This window comes from Oncorhynchus masou, chromosome 28 (genome assembly GCF_036934945.1).
Source record: "Oncorhynchus masou masou isolate Uvic2021 chromosome 28, UVic_Omas_1.1, whole genome shotgun sequence".
NCBI classification, from domain to species: Eukaryota; Metazoa; Chordata; class Actinopteri; order Salmoniformes; family Salmonidae; genus Oncorhynchus; species Oncorhynchus masou.
The window spans coordinates 35600585-35619243 of NC_088239.1; the positions used below are offsets into that span (position 1 = coordinate 35600585).

Consider the following 18659-nt stretch of genomic DNA (forward strand, 5'->3'; position numbering starts at 1 on the left):
CAGCTGTATGTTGATAGTATCGTTGTTTAGCCACGACTCCGTGAAGCATAAGATATTACAGTTTTGAATGTCCCGTTGTTAAATTAATCTTCTGTGTAGGTCATCGATTTTATTCTCCAAAGATTGCACGTTTGCTAGCAGAATGGAAGGAAGTGGGGGTTTATTTGATCGCCTACGAATTCCCAGAAGGCAGCCCGCCCTCTGGCCCCTTTTCTTGGCCTCCTCTTCATGCAAATCACAGGGATCTGGGCCTGTTTCCAAGAAAGCAGAATATCATTCACGTCGGGCTCAGACCCGTTAACCTCTCTGGGATATGTGGGACGCTAGTGAAAATGCAGAGCGCCAAATTCAAAGAAATTACTATAAAATCAAACTTTCATGAAATAACACATTTAAGATACCAATTTAAAGCTACACGTGTTGTGAATCCAGACAACATGTCAGATTTCAAAAAGGCTTTTCGGCGATAGCAAATGATGCTATTATCTGAGGATAGCACCTCCGTAAACAAAAGAGAAATAACATATTTCAACCTTGCAGGCGTGACACAAAACGCAAAAATAAAAATATAAATCATGCCTTACCTTTGATGAGCTTCTGCTGTTGGCACTCCAATATGTCCCATAAACATCACAAATGGTCCTTTTGTTCGATTAATTCCGTCGATTTGTATCCAAAATGTCAATTTATTTGGCACGTTTGATCCAGAAAAACACTGGTTCCAACTTGCGCAACGTGACTACAAAATATCTCAAAAGTTACCTGTAAACTTTCCCAAAACATTTCAAACTACTTTTGTAATACAACTTTAGGTATTTTTAAAGCAAATAATCGATAAAATTGAAGACGGGATAATCTGTGTTCAATACAGGAAGAAAACAAACTGACGCTACCTTTCTGGTCACGCGCCTCTAACAAACAGACCCTCAATTTTGAACAGGGCTACTTCTTCATTCCACAAAGGAATAACCTCAACCAATTTCTAAAGACTGGTGACATCCAGTGGAAGCGGTAGGAACTGCAAGCAAGTCCTAAGAAATCTGGATTCCCAATGAAAACCCTTTGAAAAGAGAGAAAAGAAAAATCTGAATGGTTTGTCCTCGGGGTTTCGCCTGCTACATAAGTTCTGTTATACTCACAGACATGATTCAAACAGTTTTAGAAACTTCAGAGTGTTTTCTATCTAATAATAACAATATGCATATCTTATCATCTGGGGATGAGTAGCAGGCAGTTGAATTTGGGCATGCATTTCATCCGGACGTGAAAATACTGCCCCCAAGAAGTTAAAGGAAAAAAAGGATTCTGCCAGTCCGTGGTAAGTATTCACACTCCTGGTGTCCAGAAGTTATATTAGGGCCATAAGAGACGGTAGCGGCAACATTATGTACAAAATAAGTAAAAAAATAAGTTACAACCAAGGCAAATAATTGAACAAAAAAAAAAATCGGTTGGGGACACATAAAATGGCGCAGGAGTAGAAGGTTGAAGTTCTATTATCACAATCTGCAGTGCCTTAGACCGCAGCGCCACTCGGGAGCAGCAGTGCCCACATTAAGGCCGTAGACAAGGTGAGGGTACAAGCACCAGTTGGGGAAATGAAGGTCAAGGGGGCCATGAGGCGCAGGCATCAGAGGCTGGTGGTGTAGATGAGGCTGGGCCTCGTCAGGCTATGCTAGTGGATGAGGAGAGTATTGTGGGGAAGGGGAAGTGACTAGGGGGGGTGGAGGAGGGTGTCATGTGGAAGAGGAAAAAGTGGGAGAAGAAAGGAGGTGGGAGGGGAGAGGCTGGTGTGGTCAAAGACACACCAGGTTTTAATGAAATGAAAATGTATCATGAAAGAAAGTCTCTCTCTCTCCCACAAGCAGGTTCAGGGACGTGAGGAACAGAGAGACCAATAAACAGAGAGGATGGGAGGAGAAATTAACATCCCTAAATCCAAGGGCAGTGTACCACTATCAGCAGACTGGGTGGTGAAGGACAGAGTGGCATTGGCTTTGACTACACCAAGGCACCTCAAGGAGCTGTTTGAAATGAAGGGCAGCTTCATGCTTCAGAGAAGGGTGATCTTTCAGTGGGGGTGTGGTAGTGCTAGATGCACCAGGTACAGGTAGCAGAGGGGCTAAAGTAAGAGGCACCCTGACTCGGGTCCTCTCTTCTTTAATGATGACTGCTCCCTGAGATCAAAGGAATATGCAGATCATCCCACAGGTTCTCCTCCTCTAAGAGGTGATGTGAAGTTTCTAAAAGCAGGTCACCTCAAGTTAAGGCAACATTCTCTTACTTTACATCAAGTAGCCTGGAGTATTAGTACTTATTATATAGGACATCACACTAGTACAAAAATGGGTCTTGTGGCTCTGTTTGAGACCTGTTTACAGATGAAAGCTTAGCTCAAATTCCATACACTAACAAAGACAGACATGCAATAATTTGCAAACACATGAACACACACACACACACACACACACACACTATAAAAGACCCAGAAACAGCCCACACAGCCTTCACAGACAACGCAGCCGCCTCCTGTGTGTGCGTGCGCGTGTTTGTGCCTGTGCATTAATGCATACTGAACGTACTAACTGAATGAGAGCAATTCTGTCCGTTAGTGCTGAAGAATGACAGTCAAAAAAACTGGGTTCAAATCGTATTAGAAATCTTTCAAATACTTTAACTGTTCTTGTTTGAGCTTGTCTGGCGCAATGGAACAAATGGAATAGTTCAGAAAAAAGCTAAAAATATGAATATAAATCAAATACCACTTAAAACCAGGTCTGGTTAGTTAGCACCGAAATGAAGAACACAGTGCTCATAGGGAGGGAAAGGTGAAAGCCTGTCTCTCTTGCTCTCCCTCTCTCACACAAAGTTAGAAAAGGTTACTGCACTAATTGAGCAACTGCTCCAGAGTCTTTGATGGGCATTAGAACCTGGGAAACATTGTCTGGCAAGATCAAAGGGAACCCTGGATAATTACTGTAGTTACCTTCAGTGATGCTGTTAAATTAACCACAAACACACAGATAGACAGACACAACCTTACCCTCACCAGCTAGCTTTATGGGGGGGGGCGCTAGGTTAGAAAGACCGGAACGGACTGTACTAGGCTGAAGAGAGGAATGGAGAGCAGGCATAAGGCAGAGGGAAGACAGTGGCTTTGTCTCAATCGAGGCAGCTAGCTTCCTTTCCTTGTGACCTTTCCTCCATGAACACTGACCTGTCACAGCAGGACAAGTGAAAGCCATTCAGGATAAACTAATCCAGTCCTTTCAGCCATTACAGTAAGGCATTGATGAAAAAAAATGAAAATGGGAGATGGTGAAAGATGTGATGGCTGAGTTAGATTATCTATTTTTAGAACAAGGTCAATGATAGCTGAGGGGATTGAATCTCCTGTGAGGAGGAGAGAGGAGGATCACACAGAGAAGAGGAGATGTGGACGGTTCATTTGGCGCTCTTTGCTCTGGCTGTCTGTGTAAACAGGACATGATGAGGAGAGTAGAAGAACACTTATCCCTGCCCTGAACATGAAGAGGTATGGTACACTTTTAGGGGGTTTTCCGTCTTCAGGTAGACCTAGTTATTTTACGTGACCAAACAGTGCCTGGTGGACATACAAAGATGTAGACATATCTTTGTGATGCCTAGAGAAGCGTTTATTATTATTACCAATGGGCTTGTTCCCTACTCTTCCTACCTCTGTTGTGGCACCTCCTCTCTCCCAGCGACAGTGGTCTGATCCTCTCCCTGACCCTCTCCACGGCCCCCTGGAACACAAACACAACAAGACAACTGAGTATACTGTGCTGAATGAACAAAACTAAATATACTACTGTAAAATCACATTTATCCCCCCCCCCCCCCCCACACACACACACAGACTAAAGGCCTGCTGCCCTGCCACTACATTTAGCCAGAGTGACGCCTCGTTTAGCGTCCCAGGTCAGCCAGGCAGGTGGTTGGGGACCCCCAGCCACCCTGTTAGGCTCTATATTAAATAAAGAAAGAGTGCTCCAGTGTGTAAATTATTCATTTAACACGCCTTATCCTCTTCCAACAACCTTGTTAAAAACCCCTCAAGAGTGAAAAGCAGGAGGGGGAAGAAAAGGGGAAAAAGACAAGGGAAAATAAGAGAAAAACCTCAAGACACCATCATTCACCTGCAACTCAGCAAAACCCTGGGTACATCACTAAGCTCTCGGAGTACTCTGCCACAGGAGAGAGAATTCACCCTGACACCTCCATTGTTTCAGAGTAACGGTAACGCGCACACACAAGTGCAGAGCAGAGTTTTCAGTGCATATTCATAGAATAATGGCTCTAGAAGTCAGGATGAATTATAGAGGATGAGAAGGGTGGACACGCAACTCTGGAATGCTGCCTCTGTTCGTCTGCAGTCTTAAATACTTGTTTTAATTTACAACATATAGTGACTCATCTGGACAAAGCAGCTTTAATTCTACTTTACAAAGATTAGTCTAAATAAGTGCTTAAGTAACCCATATGCAACATATGTAAATAGGAGAGGAACACTAAACTCTAAACATACAGAGCCTCATCCTAGATTTAAAAGCAAAATCAATGGAGAATCTCAATTAAAAGTGTTTCGCGTCCAGGAAACCGCCCCAAAATATAACAACAGCGCTGTAATATGAGTCAGAATTTCAGAATACAACCACAGTACAGAAAGTCCTTGAATGTCCCACAATATGCATGTTCTTTCCAGAGAGAGAGAGTGTGAGTGAGTGAGCATACAGTTATGAATATAGCTACTGTTCCCTGAAGAAGGGAACGAGGTATCAGGTCAAGTACAATGGTTAAAACGGAGGCTCACACATAACGCCCAGGACCAAAACCAGGTCCCACGTCAGTGCCATGGACTTAAGACACTGATCTGAGCCGACGTACGCCTTTCAGGAACCACACCCACCAGAGGATGAGACCCCAGGGTAGAGCAGTCAATCTCTACATGATACGCCGAGATGGCTGCCATATAAACCGTCAATGTGGAAAAAAATAAGGGCCCTGCTCAAAAAGCTCTTGCAAGAACATCAAAATGTCCACCAAAGAACTCTGAAAAGGAGAAACTCTTAACCTGACACTAACCCTGAAATGCGCTCAACTTATATGTATAAATCCCTCTCGGAAAGGGCGCATGTGCAAACTATATAGTCGTAATCAAGTTTGAGGGTAAACCCCTATCCATCAAATTCAACTTTTCAAAGGGCCAAACCCCCAGATCCCCTATCTGCGGTTGTCGGTACCAAACTCTCCTGTGTGCCTGGGACAACAGATCCCAACGACATGGAAGCATGTGGATGATCTCCGGGAAACAGGATTGTCTGGGCCAATGGGGAAACCCCAGAATCAACAACAGACCCTCCTTCTGACGGACCCTCTCCACAGTGGCCCGAATTAGGTCCCACGGAGGAAACGCATAGAGCAGGGTCCGAGGCCACTGATACGCCAAAGCATCCGTTCCCAATGGCGCGCCTAGATCCCTCATTGAGAAGAACAGACGACAATACTCGTTCTCGCGATTCATAAAGATATACGTCAGATCGGCCCCTGGGCAACCACCAAGGGGTGCAGTCTCTACTCCTGGAAATTAGATCTGCTCGCACATTGAGAGATCCGGGAAGATACATTGCCCTGCGCAACAGGAAATGGGCACTGCTCCATACGAGCAGATAACTGGCCAGGTTTTAGGAAAGAGACCGCGTCCCCCCGTGCCTGTTAATGTACGCCACCACCATCCAGTTGTCGGACCTTACCAACACATGCTGGCCCTCCAACATCGGAAGGAAATCAAAGGCGCATTAACCACCAATGGTTCACTCTCCCCAGCCGCAATCCAAAGCCGGGGCTTTAGGCTGCCTCGGAATCCCGGCTCTGAACATTGCCAGAGAAACCGGAATGAGCCTCACTCGGCTGGGATGACACCCCAATTAATGCTGACCACCGTTGCTCTCTCCCTGCCTCAGACAACCCCATTACCGAGGTCGCTTCACTGGAAGACCATTTACTAGCAGCCCCAATCTTTCTCACAAAGTTAGCCCGACTCCAATGGAAGGTGAACCCAGCAAGAGACCATGGTCACACGAACTGGTTTGAGTCAAAGCTTCCTGCGAGTATTTCCACACCAGGCAAACAAGACAGCACTCATATCTTTAATTTTCATTGTGAAACCATATGAGCAAGGACATGGTCGGAGGTAAAAACATGGCTGGTCAGCATTTTTGAACTTACTCTTACCACTGGCCTTACTCAAGCAAGGAAGCACTGGCTACACAAGCAGAACAGAAATTGGTGGGTTTTTATTAGAGGTCGACCGATTAATCGGAATGGCCGATCAATTAGGGCCGATTTCAAGTTCATAACAATCGTTAATCTACATTTTTGGACACCGATCATGGCCAATTACATTGCACTCCATGAGGAGACTGCGTGGCAGGCTGACTACCTGTTATACGAGTGCAGCAAGGAGCCACGGTAAGGTGCTAGCTAGCATTAAACATATCTTATAAAAAACAAACATAATCACTAGTTAACTACACATGGTTGATGATATTACTAGTTTATCTAGCTTGTCATGTGTTGCATATAATTGATGCGGTGCCTGTTAATTTATCATTGAATCACAGCATACTTTGCCAACTGGTGATTTAACAAGAGCATTCGCGAATAAAGCACTGTCGTTGCATCAATGTGTACCTAACCATAAACATCAGCGCCTTTCTTAAAACCAATACAAAGTATATATTTTTAAACCTGCATATTTAGTTAAAAGAAATTCATGTTAGCAGGCAATACTAAACTTCTCTTGCGTTCATTGCACACAGAGTCAGGGTATGTGCAACAGCTTGGGCCGCCTGGCTCGTTGTGAGCTAATTTGCCCGAATTTTACGTAATTATGCCATAACATTGAAGGTTGTGCAATGTAACAGCAATATTTAGACTTATGGATGCCACCCGTTCAATAAAATACGGAACGGTTCTTTGCAAACTGGAATCCATACATCCTGAGGCTGCATTCATTGTAGATGGGGATTTTAACAAGGCTAATCTGAAAACAAGACTCCCTAAATTGTATCAGCATATCGATTGCGCAACCAGGGCTGGCAAAACCTTGGATCATTGTTATTCTAACTTCCGCGACGCATATAAGGCCCTGCCCCGCCCTCCTTTCGGAAAAGCTGACCACGACTCCATTTTGTTGATCCCTGCCTACAGACAGAAACTAAAACAAGAAGCTCCCACGCTGAGGTCTGTCTAACGCTGGTCCGACCAAGCTGATTCCACACTCCAAGACTGCTTCCATCACGTGGACTGGGATATGTTTCGCATTGCGTCAGACAACAACATTGACGAATACGCTGATTCGGTGTGCAAGTTCATTAGAACGTGCGTTGAAGATGTCGTTCCCATAGCAACGATTAAAACATTACATTCCCTAACCAGAAACCGTGGATTAATGGCAGCATTCGCGTTAAACTGAAAGCGCAAACCACTGCTTTTAATCAGGGCAAGATGATTGGTAACATGACCGAATACAAACAGTGCAGCTATTCCCTCCGCAAGGATATCAAACAAGCTAAGTGTCAGTATAGAGACAAAGTAGAATCTCAATTCAACGGCTCAGACACAAGCGGTATGTGGCAGGGTCTACAGTCAATCACGGACTACAAAAAGAAAACCAGCCCAGTCACGGACCAGGATGTCTTGCTCCCAGGCAGACTAAATAATTTTTTTGCCCGCTTTGAGGACAATACAGTGCCACTGAACCGGCCTGCAACAAAAACATGCGGACTCTCCTTCACTGCAGCCGAGGTGAGTAAAACATTTAAACGTGTTAACCCTCGCAAGGCTGCAGGCCCAGACGGCATCCCCAGCCGCGCCCTCAGAGCATGCGCAGACCAGCTGGCTGGTGTGTTTACGGACATATTCAATCAATCCCTATACCAGTCTGCTGTTCCCAAATGCTTCAAGAGGGCCACCATTGTCCCTGTTCCCAAGAAAGCTAAGGTAACTGAGCTAAACGACTACCGCCCCGTAGCACTCACTTCCGTCATCATGAAGTGCTTTGAGAGACTAGTCAAGGACCATATCACCTCCACCCTACCTGACACACAAGTCAAGACCCTGGGCAATCTCAACCACACTGCACACTGCCCTAACCCATCTGGACAAGAGGAATACCTATGTGAGAATGCTGCAACTGGGTAACACCATAGTACCCTCCAAGCTTCATCTGAGCCTGGGCCGCCCCCAAGGTGGTGACGGGGAGGCAACAACATCTCCACCCCGCTGATCCTCAACACTGGGGCCCCACAAGGGTGCGTTCTGAGCCCTCTCCTGTACTCCCTGTTCACCCACGACTGCGTGGCCACGCACGCCTCCAACTCAATCATCAAGTTTGCGGACGACACAACAGTGGTAGGCTTGATTACCAACAACGACGAGACGGCATACAGGGAGGAGGTGAGGGCCCTCGGAGTGTGGTGTCAGGAAAATAACCTCACACTCAACGTCAACAAAACTAAGGAGATGATTGTGGACTTCAGGAAACAGCAGAGGGAACACCCCCCTATCCACATCGATGGAACAGTAGTGGAGAGGGTAGTAAGTTAAGTTCCTCGGCATACACATCACAGACAAACTGAATTGGTCCACTCACACAAACAGCATCGTGAAGAAGGCGCAGCAGCGCCTCTTCAACCTCAGGAGTCTGAAGAAATTCGGCTTGACACCAAAAGCACTCACAAACTTCTACAGATGCAAAATCGAGAGCATCCTGGCGGGCTGTATCACCGCCTGGTACGGCAACTGCTCCGCCCACAACCGTAAGGCTCTCCAGAGGGTAGTGAGGTCTGCACAACGCATCACCGGGGGCAAACTACCTGCCCTCCAGGACACCTACACCACCCGATGTTACAGGAAGGCCATAAAGATCATCAAGGACAACACCCACCTGAGCCACTGCCTGTTCACCCCACTATCATCCAGAAGGCGAGGTCAGTACAGGTGCATCAAAGCTGCGACCGAGAGACTGAAAAACAGCTTCTATCTCAAGGCCATCAGACTGTTAAACAGCCACCACTAACATTGAGTGGCTGCTGCCAACACACTGACTCAACTCCAGCCACTTTAATAATGGGAATTGATGGGAAATTATGTAAAATATATCACTAGCCACTTTAAACAATGCTACCTAATGTTTACATACCCTACATTATTCATCTCATATGTATACGTATATACTGTACTCTATATCATCTACTGCATCCATATGTAATACATGTATCACTAGCCACTTTAACTATGCCACTTTGTTTACATACTCATCTCATATGTATATACTGTACTCGATACCATCTACTGTATCTTGCCTATGCTGCTCTGTACCATCACTCATTCATATATCTTTATGTACTTATTCTTTATCCCCTTACACTGTGTATAAGACAGTAGTTTTGGAATTGTTAGTTTGATTACTTGTTGGTTATTACTGCATTGTCGGAACTAGAAGCACAAGCATTTCGCTACACTCGCATTAACATCTGCTAACCACGTGTATGTGACAAATACAATTTGATTTGATTTTCACTGAAAGAATAAACGTTTTGTTTTTTCGAAACGATAGTTTACGGATTTGACCATATTAACCTCTTGATACTCCCCATCCTGGATCCGGGATCGTGAATAAAGCCTCAGGCCGATTAGCATAACGCAACGTTAACGATTTCTGAAAATCGCAAATAAAATGAAAATAATGCGCCTGCTCTCAAGCTTAGCCTTTTCTTAACAACACTGTCATCTCAGATTTTCAAAATATGCTTTTGAACCATAGCAAATCACTAATTTGTGTAAGAGTATGCTAAGCTAGCTTAGCATTTTGAGTAGCATTTAGCACGCAACATTTTCACAAAAACCAGATAACCAAATAAATAAATAACCTTTGAAGAGCTTCGGATGTTTTCAATGAGGAGACTCTGTTACATAGCAAATGTTCAGTTTTTCCTGAAAGAATCTTTGTGTAGGAGAAATCGCTCCGTTTTGTACATCACATTTGGCTACCGAAACGAACTGAAAATTCCAAATTAACTCCATGATATCGACCGAAACATGGCAAACGTTGTTTGGAATCATTTACATTTACATTTAAGTCATGGCTTAAAGCGTTGAATTCACCTTCTGACATTGAACAGAATCTAAATCCTCAAGGTGTTTTTTCACATATCTCTTCATTGATATGCAGTTCGTGGAAGCCTGCTTTCCCCTCAGAATCGCATGGAAAAATACCAGTAGCTGAAAAAGACGTACCAATTTCGACGGAGGACACCGGGCGGACACCTGGAAAATGTAGTCTCTTATGGTCAATCTTCCAATGATATGCCTACAAATACGTCACAATGCTGCAGACACCTTGGGGAAACGACAGAAAGGGCAGGCTCATTCCTCTCGCATTCACAGCCATATAAGGAGACAATGGAAAACGGAGCCTCAAAAATCCTGCTGGTTTCCTGGTTGCCATTTCATCTCGGTTTTGCCTGTAGCTCCCGTTCTAGGGCACCCACAGAAAATATCTTTGCAGTTCTGGAAAATTCAGAGTGTTTTCTTTCCAAAGCTATCAATTATATGCATAGTCGAGCATCTTTTTGTGACAAAATATCTTGTTTAAAACGGGAACGTTTTTCATCCAAAAATGAAATAGCGCCCCCAGAGTTTCAAGAGGTTAAATGACCTAAGGCTCGTATTTCTGTGTGTTATTATATTATAATTAAGTCTATGATTTGATAGAGCAGTCTGACTGGGCGGTGGTAGGCAGCAGCAGGCTCATAAGCATTCATTCAAACAGCACTTTCGTGCTTTTGCCAGCAGCTCTTCGCAATCCGTCAAGCATGGTTTATAACTTCAAGCCTATCAACTCCCGAGATTAGGCTGGCAATACTAAAGTACCTATTAGAACATCCATTAGTGAAAGCTATATGAACTACAAATGGTATAGAGAGAAATAGTACTATAATAACTAAAACCTAAAACTTCTAACCTGGGAATATTGAAGACTCATGTTAAAAAGGAACCACCAGCTTTCATATGTTCTCATGTCCTGAGCAAGGAACTTAAACATGAGCTTTTTTACATGGCACATATTGCACTTTTACTTTCTTCTCCAACACTTTGTTTTTGCATTATTTAAACCAAATTGAACATGTTTCATAATTTATTTGAGACTAAATTGATTTTATTGATGTATTATATTAAGTTAAAATAAAAGTGTTAATTTTTCATTCAGTATAGTTGTAATTGTCATTACTACAAATAAAATGTATATACAAATCAGCATCTGCTTTTTTGGGTCCTCCAATAAAATCGGTATCGATATCGGCGTTGGAAAAAAAATCATATAAAAATCAATCGACCTCTAGTTTTTAGCAAACACAAATCCAAACCAAGCGAGGAAGAATTAGCTAAACAAGCAAAGCAGAAAGTAGGTAGCTTTTAGCAAATAAAAGCGATACCCAGACGCAAAATTTGCAACATCTAGGGAACGACTACTCTCTCCCCACTAACATACACCCAAGTCCAAGCAGAATCTTGCAGTCTTTTGTGTGCTTGAAAAGTTTGTAAATTGCATGTCATGTTCTTACTTCAGGTGAACTGAGGAGCAAAGAGTTTAGGAAATTAACGCAAGTACTGGAATTATAGCCAGGAAGGTGGGGCTTCAAAAGCCGGGCTCGGCATCCATTATCCTGTTGGGCGCGATTTCAGTTTTTCTTCAGGTGAATACGATTCGTCGTTGACTCCCCATAGTACGGTATACCGTGCGACCGACTGAAAGGGAACTAGTTCCATATCTGTGAGGATTTAAGTCAACTGACTGACACTCCGCATTAACAACTCAGGCGGTAAGAATTGGAGCTAACAGGCTTTGGCCCATCCATGAGGCTGCTGCTGTGTGTGTGAGAGAGACATTGTGATGAGAAACCGTCAGCTCTAAAACCACAAACCTTTTCAAATACAACCTCAGGCTTAGTATGATGACCAGAGCATGATTCTGTCAGCTACCCAAGTAGCTAATCTAATTTTCACGCACTAAAACATCTCTGTATGTACTAGTGGAGCAAGGCTGCTACACTACTACGTACAACAAAAATATATGCTGCCTGTTTTTTTAAATATATTCTATGGCATCACATTTTATGTATGTTTCTGCATATCTACCAGGATGTTCAACTAAACCCAAACCTTATGTTAAAACTGCGATTCTGACTTTGTCCTGACCTACAACCCATTGCTGTTACCAGGTTCATTTTCCCTCCACAGAGCTGGGCAGGCATTTACATTGGACCCTCCCCCTCCTTCCACATCAACATCCAGGCAGTAACCAGCAACCCTCTTGCAATGTAAATCCTTACATTTGTGATTAAAGCTTTCCACTTCAAACAGGCGCTGATATAGCGGGGATAAAGAGCAAGCGGCCAGAGAGATGTGTGTTTTCCTGGGTGTGTTGAATGTCATTGGCCACATTAAGGCTCTGTGTGTGCGTGCGTTATTTATAATGACGCACAAATGCCATTCTATCTACTTACTACAGGGCTATCGATGCCTCTCGTTCTGCTAGCCTATAAACTCAACATCAACTCAGCCGCAAGGCAAAGGATTGGCAATGACATATGTCGATTTGGATTCAAAGTGATTAGGTTTCTTTAGATGGTGGTGACAGAGGAAATGGGTAGCCTTTTGTTTTATGGATTAAATTAATTGAAAAGCTCTTGAAACCATTTTCACTTCAGTTCCATTTTACTCACAAATGTCTACTGGTTAACTGAGTAAAGGCCAAACTCTTGCTGGGTCCCAAATGGAATCCTACCCGCCCTGGTCAAAAGTTGCGTACTAGGCCTATATAGGCAATGAGGTGCCATTTGGCACACAATATCTGTCTTGTTAGTTTTATGCTATAACAAAGAACACTTCACCTCGTCTTTGTTTTTATTACAAAACAAAGTGACCAATCGACAGGCGGTCTTGCTTTCCATTCCCCTCAACCCTCACGCTAAAAGTTGGAGACAAAAACAAAGAGCAAGGTGTTTGTTTAAAATCACATACAGCTGCACCGTACCACTGCATCCCAAATTAACCTCGACCACATGAAAAGCTGCCATCTCTATTTCGGGTAGGGGAGGAAAATTACACCCCTCCACTCTGTGCCCTGGTATTAAACCTCAATTAGTGCACGGCAGTGATGTCACCAGGGAGGAGGCTACGGGCTCTGTTGTTGACACAGCAGGGTGCTTCACTAAATAGACTCATATCTAAAAACACTTAAGTTAGTTTGTTAACTTTGTGTATAGAGGGCTAGTGGCCTTGGCTTATGGGTAAATACAGAGAAAGTTGCTGATCCCATCCAACTGGCAAGAACTGGGCTATCATGGTGCCTCACTATCATTACAATTCAAATGTATTCCATCATTACCATTTGGGAAGCTACTCGGCCAGGCATGGGCAAAGGTCGACCCGGGGGCCATATGCGGCCCGTGACCGGATTCAATACGTCCAGCAGAATCATGCTCAGATCACATAAAGCTTTGCAATAGTAAAGTTTTGAATTTAACTCCCGAAGCTTGTGGGAAATTTATTTTGAAAGCACATATAAAATAACTGCACGAGGACAGACCGTGACTGACAGGCTGACACACACTTCAGTTACAAATAGAAGCTAGCTACAAATTGTGCAAAAATGACTTCTTCAAAGATTTAAAAGAAAAGGACGTAGACAATGAATGTAGGGTGTCCCGACACTTCCAGACGAAGCATGCAGAGAAATATAGGAATATGTCTTCTGGGCAGAGGGCAAGTGCATCAAATGAGCTGCTTTCTCAGTTGCAAAAGGAGCAAGAACTTTTCACAAAAGTGCATTCAGCAAACAACAGAATTGAGAGAGCTAGCTATGTACCACTAAACACAGCAAGCCATTCGCTGAGGGCAAATTCATTTAAGAATGTTTAATTGACTCTGCAGGCAATACTTTTTCCTGACAAGAAAGAACTGCTTGAAAATGTTTCCCTGTCAAGATGAACAGTGTGTTGAGGACATCGCAGAGAATATAGAACAAAAGTTGAAAGACAAGGTAAAGGATTTCAACTATTTCTCCTTGGCCCTGGATGAGAGCAGTGATGCACGTGACACGGCGCAGTTGTTGATATTCTTACGAGACATAACCCCAGACTGAAATTATCGGAGCTTGCTTCAGTGCAGTCAATGACGAGCACAACCACAGGGAAATATTTATTGGAGGAGGTTAATAAGTGTGTGGCAAAGCTGGGACTGAGTTTTGAAAAGTTATCCAGTGTGACCACTAATGGGTGCCCAAACTTGACAGGAAAAACATTGGCCTTTTGAAAAGGATACAATATCAAGTAGGTTACCTGAACCCAGATCAGAAAATAATTTTCCTGCATTGCATTATTCATCAGGAGGTGCTCTGTAAATGTGTTCTGAAATTGAGCCATCTTGTGGATACTGTCACTACAGTGGTAAACTTCATAAGAGCAAAATCTTTAAACCACAGGCAGTTTGTCTCAATGTTGGAAGAGACAGGTCATACAGATCTCCCCTAACACACAAACGGGAAATGGCCGAGTTTGGTTAAGGTGCTAAAAAGGGTGTGGGACCTGAATTCGGAGAATCCTGAGTTTTTTCAAATGAAAGGAAAATGTGTTATGAGTTTCCTCAACAGCAAGATAAAGAATGGTTGGCTGATTTTGCCTTCACAGTGGACATCATGGCCCTAACAAATTAACTGAATTCCAAACTACAAGGGAAGGGCCTTTTCAAAAACTTCCCAAAGATTAGGAGTCATGCTCAGAAGATGTTTATATTGTTTGGGTCAACCTATGTATGTGAACAGACATTTTCAGTGATGCAACATAAGTCAAGGCAAAGATCATCTCTTAATGACTCATGCAAACGTGTACATAGGTATTCAGACCCTTTGCTATGAGACTCAAGCTCAGGTGCATCCTGTTTCCATTGATCATCCTTTAGATGTTTCTACAACTTGATTAGAGTCCACCTCTGGTAAATTCAATTGACTGGACATGATTTGGAAAGGCACACACAATTGTCTATATAAAAAGGTCCCACAGTTGACTGTGCGTGTCGGAGCAAAAACCAAGCAATGTCCGTAAAGCTCCAGGAAAAGATTGTGACGAGGCACAGATCTGGGGAAAAGTACCAAAAAATGTCTGCAGCATTGAAGGTCCCTAAGAACACAGTGGCCTCCATCATTCTTAAATGGAAGAAGTATGGAACCAAAGATTATTCCTAGAACTGGCTGCCCGGCAAAATTGAGATATCGGGGGAGAAGGGCCTTGATCAGGGAGGTGACCAAGAACCCGATGGTCACTCTGACAGAGCTCCAGAGTTCCTCTGTGGAGATGGGAGAATCTTCTAGAAGGACAACCATCATCTTTGCAGCACTCCACCAATCAGGCCTTTATGTTAAGAGTTTCCAGACAGAAGACAATCAGCAGTAAAAGGCACTTGTTAGCCCTTAGTCCGCTTGGAGATTGCCAAAAGGTGGGGATGTTTTTCAGCGGCAGGGACTGGGAGACTAGTCAGGATCGACAGAAAGATGAACGGAGAAGAGTACAGAGAGATCCATGATGAAATCCTTCTCCAGAGGGCTAAGGACCTCTGGGGCGAAGGTTAAAGTTCCAACAGGACAACAACCCTAAACGCACAGCCAAGACAACACAGGAGCGGCTTCGAGACAAGTCTCTGAATGTCCTTGAGTGACCCAGCCAGAGCCCAGACTTGAACCGGATCTAATGTTTATAGGTGTGCCAAGCATGTAGTGTCATACACAAGAACACTCGAGGCTGTAATTGCTGCCAAAGGTGTTTCAACAAATAACTGATTCATGGGTCTGAATACTTATGTAAATGTAATATTTCCATTTGACATTTTTTATAAATTTGCAAAAAAAAATGTCTAAAAACCTGTTTTTGCTTTGTCATGATGGGGTATTGTGTGTAGACTGATGAATATATTTGCTTAATCCATTTTACAATAAGGCAGTAACATAACAAAATTGGAAAAAGTCAAAGGGTCTGAATACTTTCCGAATGCACCGTATATAGTTGAAAGTCAGTGTTTTTTTTTGCTTCAATAGAATAAGGGGCGTGCAAACAAAATACATTACTGCAACACATTCGGCGTAAAATCGTTTTCATCAATGACCACAGAGGTGCAACGCTATTTGGCTAGCAGCCACACAAGTAAATTAGCTTACAATGTAGCAAGTAGAGGTCGGCGGTTTAAAAATCGGCCTAGCCGATTAATTAGGGCCAATTTCAAGTTTCCATAACAGTCAGTAATCAACCTTTTTTGACGCCGATTACATTGCAATCCACAAGGAAACTGTGTGGCAGGCTGACCACCTATTACGCAAGTGCAGTGTCAAAAGGACCTTGTGGCTGCAAGGAGTCAAAGTTGCTAGCTAGTATTAAACTAATCTTATAAAAAAACAAATCAATCTTAACAATCACTAGTTAACTACACATGGTTGATGATATTACTAAGTTAATTAGCTTGTCCTGCTTCGCATATAATCAATGCAGTACCTGTTAATTTATCATCGAATCACAGCCTACTTCAACTTCACCAAACGAGTGATGACTTAACAAAAGTGCATTCGCGAAAAATGTACAGTTGAAGTCGGAAGTTTACGTACACTTAAGTTGGAGTCATTAAAACTCGTTTTTCAACCAAGTCGGTTGGACATCTACTTTGTGTACGATACAAGTAATTTTTCCAATAATTGTTTACAGAAATTATTTCACTGTATCACAATTCCAGTGGGTCAGCAGTTCACATACACTAAGTTGACTGTGCCTTTAAACAGCTTGGAAAATTCCAGAAAAGGATGTCATGGCTTAGAAGCTTCTGATAGGCTAATTGACATAATTTGAGTCAATTGGAGGTGTACCTGCGGATGTATTTCAAGGCCTACCTTCAAACTCAGTGTCTGGTTCATCCTTGGGAGCGATTTCCAAACACCTGAAGGTTCATTGATACAAATAATAGTACGCAAGTATAAACACAATGGGACCACGCAGCAGTCATACCACTCAGGAAGGAAACGCGTTCTGTCTCCTAGAGATGAACGTACTTTGGTGAGAAAAGTGCAAATCAATCCCAGAAAAGCAGCAAACAACATTGTGAAGATACTGGAGGAAACAGGTGCAAAAGTATCTACAGTGGAGCAAAAAAGTATTTAGTCAGATGGCATCATGAGGGAGTGAAATGATGTGGATATATTGAAGCAACATCAAGACAGGAAGGTCAGGAAGTTAAAGCTTGGTCGCAATTGGGTCTTCCAAATGGACAATGACCCCAAGCATACTTCCAAAGTTGTGGCAAGATGGCTTAAGGATGACAAAGTCAAGGTATTGGAGTGGCCATCACAAAGCCCTGACCTCAATCCTATAGAAAACTGAGAAAGCATGTGCGAGCAATGAGGCCTACAAACCGGACTGGACTCAGTTACACCAGCTCTGAGGAGGAATGGGCCAAAATTCACCCAACTTACTGTGGGAAGCTTGTCGAAGGCTGCACAAACCTTTTGACCCAAGTTCAACTATTTAAAGGCACTGCTACCAAATACTAATTGAGTGTATGTAAACTTCTGACCCACTGGGAATGTGATGAAAGAAAGAAAAGCTGAAATATATCTTTCTCCCTACTATTATTCTGACATTTCACATTCTTAAAATAAAAAGTGGTGATCCTAACTGACCTAAGACAGGGAATTTTTACTAGGATTAAATGTCAGGAATTGTGAAAAACTGAGTTTAAATGCATTTGGCTAAGCTGTATGTAAACTTCCGACTTCATCTGAACCTAACCATAAACATCAATGCCTTTCTTAAAATCAATACACAGAAGTATATATTATTTAAACCTGCATATTTAGTTCAAAGAAATTAATGTTAGCAGGCAATATTAACTATGGAAATTGTGTCACTCCTCTTGCGTTCAGTGGAAGCAGAGTCAGGATATATGCAACAGTTTGGGCTGCCTGGCTTGTTGCGAACTATGAACTAATTTGCTAGAATTTCACATAATTATGACATAACATTGAAGGTTTTGCAATGTAACAGCACTATTTAGACTTAGGGTTGCCACCTGTTCGAAAAAAATACGAAACGGTTCCATATTTCACTGAAAGAATAAACGTTTTGTTTTCGAAATGATAGTTTCCGGATTTGACCATATTAATGACCAAAGACTTATTTCTATGTTTATTATATTATAATTAAGGCTATGATTTGATATTTGATAGACCAGTCTGAGCGGTGGTAGGCAGCAGCAGGCTAGTAAGCATTCATTCAAACAGCACTTAACTACGTTTCCCAACAGCAATTAACAAAGCTTGAGGCACAGCGCTGTTTATGACTTCAAGCCTATCAACTCCCGAGATTAGGCTGGCAATACTAAAGTGCCTATAATTTTATTTATTTATTTCACTTTTATTTAACCAGGTCGGCGAGTTGAGAACAAGTTCTCATTTGCAACTGTGACCTGGCCAAGATAAAGCAAAGCAGTTCGACACATACGACAACAGAGTTAAACATGGAATAAACCAACATACA

General features: G+C 42.9%; 1 protein-coding gene across 2 annotated transcripts in view; it reads right to left on the reverse strand.

Annotated features, from left to right (window-relative positions):
• Window positions 1-18659, reverse strand: part of LOC135517535 (zinc finger protein 438-like) — a 96247-nt gene that overhangs the window by 26646 nt on the left and 50942 nt on the right. The window contains exon 2 of one of the 2 annotated variants that reach the window (XM_064941931.1): window positions 3698-3767. The exons of the other annotated variant lie outside the window; for it this stretch is intronic. The gene's annotated coding sequence lies outside the window, so the exon portion shown is untranslated. The remainder of the gene's footprint in view (window positions 1-3697; window positions 3768-18659) is intronic. 2 annotated transcript variants of the gene reach the window in all.